Source organism: Lepisma saccharinum, chromosome 21 (assembly GCF_977018435.1).
Source record: "Lepisma saccharinum chromosome 21, izLepSacc3.1, whole genome shotgun sequence".
In the NCBI taxonomy this organism is placed as follows: Eukaryota; Metazoa; Arthropoda; class Insecta; order Zygentoma; family Lepismatidae; genus Lepisma; species Lepisma saccharinum.
In genome coordinates this window covers 64,772,461-64,776,439 of record NC_139249.1, presented here as the reverse complement: position 1 = coordinate 64,776,439, position 3,979 = coordinate 64,772,461, and positions in this window count along the sequence as shown.

The window sequence follows — 3,979 nt, the reverse complement described above, 5'->3', positions numbered from 1 at the left end:
CAACACCACAACCCTCTTCTGATATAATATCTAAACTAAGTGATTTGTTAATTATTCATCTGAACAGCATACTTACAGATGTTGATGATGAAACAGGTAAAATATTGTACATATTTAACAATAATTTAAATCATTACCAATTACCTGTAGGTGGGCAATTGCAATTTATTACAACCCCTGAGGGTAATGTCAAGATTTCTGTGGGGAGAAATATTTATAGAATTAAGCACTCAAACATGATTTCTGGCACTGCATATACTGTTTCTGCTGGTGACTGCTTATATATTGAGGTCCCTGGATCCTATGACAAGCTTATACTTTTTTTTATAGAATTAAGAATCAGATATTCAATAATAAATAACCACTAAAACAAAATGCCTAATGATATATTTGGCCATACAAGGCATGAAGATCACAGTGATGAGATTCTGATGCTTGATGTCAGAGTCAAGAAATTAAGAAGTGATTTACAAGCTTTACAAACCACACTCAATGCCAGTCTTCAACTAGAAATTACAAATTTACAATCCCAATGCATGGACCCTCTTCTTAAAATTGATTCTGAACTCAAATTATTGCTTCAGAAATATACTGATTTGGCCACATTGGATAATTTTCGAAGTTTAGAAGAAGCTGTAGCAGCTCTTCAAGCCAAATTTAAGACCCAGGCCACCAACTCTGAGCAATTGAAACAGCAATTGGAAGAGCAGATAAATAATGTCCAGACACAGCTCCAAACAATTGTCAAAAGCATAAAATCACAAGAAGATTTTGATCTAGTGATTTCCACTCTAAAAGAACAGATTCAATCACTCCAAATACCTAATCTGGACCCCTTGAACAATGCCATAGCCGAGGTTAAAGAAAAAATTGAGACACTTGAAAATTTTATGAACAACTTGCCATCTTCTGATGCTTTGAGTGCAATAACTCGGAGTGTTGCCAATATTAAGCTGCAACTTGAAATATATGAAGATTTTGGAAAAATTCAAAGTACCATAACCCATCTTGAAGGTACGATAGCAGCAGTGCAAAGTGATTTGACAAATGTACAAGAATCCCGCCTGCCTGGTATTGTAGACACACTTGTCAGTGTCCAGCAACAGATCACAAAGCTTGAAAACCTCAACACTGAATCTGAGCTATCTCATTTTCATCACTTGATCGATGATATCCAAACAGAACTTGAAATTTTACAACAATCAACACCCACTTAGGCAGATATAGCCCTGCTCCAAAATGCTATGCAAAATGTGCCTGATGCATCTGAATTAAATAATGTGAAATTGGCACTTGAATCTTTGCAAAATACTGTAACAAATCTGCCTACATCACAGGAACTTAAAAATATTAAGAGAGCTGTGAATCGCATATTGAAATCAGAAGATATCAAGAATATCCAGACAGAGATCAAACAACTCACTCAGACAGTGGCCACTCTACCAACTAATCAACATATTAATGAACTGCATGCCCTGTTTGAGGATATCAGAAGACAGGTCCATGATCTTACTGCTCAAAATTCAAAATTGACAGTTATTGAAAATTTGCAACAAATTGTAGCTAATATCAAGCAACAGCTAGGGACCATGGAATCCAATCAAGCAAATGCTCTGTCTGTTCTTGCCACCCAGCTTCAAGAGATTGTGCAACAATACAAAAACCTTGTTGTGGACATAAAAATCAATCCAGGCCATGATGATGTTGTTAGGACCATCAATGAGCACCTTGAATCTGTAACAAGCAGATTGCTTACAGCAGAAAAAGAAATAACCGGCATAATTGAGAATCCAAAACATACAGTAATTCTTGAATTGTACAGCATCCCCAACAAAGAATATGATTCACCATTTACACCAGGTGGCAAAATATATATGCTGTCCCCTGCTCAATTTTATTACCAGTTTTTTGCTGGGGGCACACTGACACCAATCAAGATCAAATATTGGCTTCAACCACAGGCACACCACTACCCCACCTTATCAATAACAAATGCTGACAACAAACAAAAAATCACCAGTGTAGAGTTAGAGGATTTTACAGATCCCAATACATTAGAAACATCTTTTGCTGAAGATGATGGCTCTCTGGAATTTCATATACAAATAGGAGACAAATTATATTTAGAAAATCCTGTAGTATCAGCTGCTGAACACCCCATAGTTGCAATATTCTTGTTTTCATATCATGTCTAGAGAAATTATTGTTGATGAATTACACAGACAAGCCAGACATAATTATAAGAGACTGCCAGTAGTCACAAAAGGCATAGATGATTTATGGCAGAGCGACTTGATTGAGGTGGCAAGTGCACAGCTGAAAAACTTAGACAAAATCAACAAGGGCTACAAGTATCTACTTACTGTACTAGACACATTTTCAAAATTTGCCTGGGCTGTGCCACTCAAATCCAAGACTGGAAAATGTGTTACAGAAGCCTTCAGGACACTCATCAATCAGAGTGGAAGATCACCGCGCTATTTGCAAACAGATAATGGCAAAGAATTTTATAATTCTGTGTTCCAACAATTTATTAAAAGCCAGTCAATACAACATTATTCGAGTTACAGTGATCTCAAAGCCTCAATTGTAGAGAGATTCAACAAAACCCTAAAAAATCTTATGTATAAACAATTTACACTTCAAGGTAATTACAAATGGCTTAATATTCTTCCAGAACTTCTACATAAATATAACAACTCGGTTCATTCCACAATCAACATGAAACCCTCTGAAGTAACTTCATCTGATGAGCAAAAATTGATCAGGACTGTTTATTATCCTAGATACCAGCCAACAACAAGAAAAGCCAAATACAAGGTGGGTGATCAAGTAAGAATCAGCAAATATAATCACTTATTCAAAAGAGGCTTTACAAGAAACTGGAGCACTGAATTATTTACAGTGGTTCAAATTAAACCTGGGACCCTTAACACATATATAATAAAAGATCACCGAGGAGAAATTCTCAAAGGCAGATTCTATGAAGAAGAACTCAGCAAAACTAAACAGCCTGACACATATCTCATAGAAAAAATCATCCGCAGAAAAGGCAACAAGTTATTTGTCAAATGGCTAGGACTTCCAGAACACAGCTGGATCGATGCAGACAAGTGATAATATGAGCACCTGGGATGTTATAAAAAGGCTGCCAGAACCTGAACAGCAGATTAAGAGAAATGGCAAGTTGCTGCCTGAAAATATTAGATGTCTTATTGTTGGGCCATCAGCTTGTGGTAAAACTACACTAATGATTGATAATTTTTTATTCGCACCCAACTGGTTAGACTGGAAAAACAGGCACTTGTATGTTTTCTCTAAGAGCTTGGAACAATTAAAATATCAGCAGCTGATGAAGCTATATGATGGATTCGATATTGCCACTTTTGAACCAGATGTTAAGCCACTTCATGAATGTCTCGATAATTCTGTTGTTGTGTTTGATGACATTATACTGGATAATCAAAACAAGGTTAGAAATTTCTTTACACAGGGCCGACACAAAAACATTGATTGCTTCTACCTGGCACAGACTTTTTCAAAAATACCGAAGCAGCTGATCCGAGACAACAGCAATTTTATATGTGTGTTTCATCAAGATCATACCAACCTCAAACACATACATGATGAATATGTAGGTGGGGACTTGAGCTACAATGATTTTTCCAAGTTTTGCAGTAGGTGCTGGAACCAGGACAGTTATGGGTTTGTGACAATTGATATGACAAGAAAACCCAATAGTGGCAAATACAGAAATAAAATCAACAATATTCTAGACATTGAAACATATATAAATAACCATGAAAAGGCCAATCATTGATGATCTTAAATTAAGAGATTATCTTGTAAAAAGATTTAAGGGATGGAAATCACAGAACCGAGGAATTTATGAACAACACAAACAAACAGAACAGCCTATTATTGATGCTATTAGTGAATTAGGTAAAAATATCAAAACTGTTACAGAGCAAAATCAAAA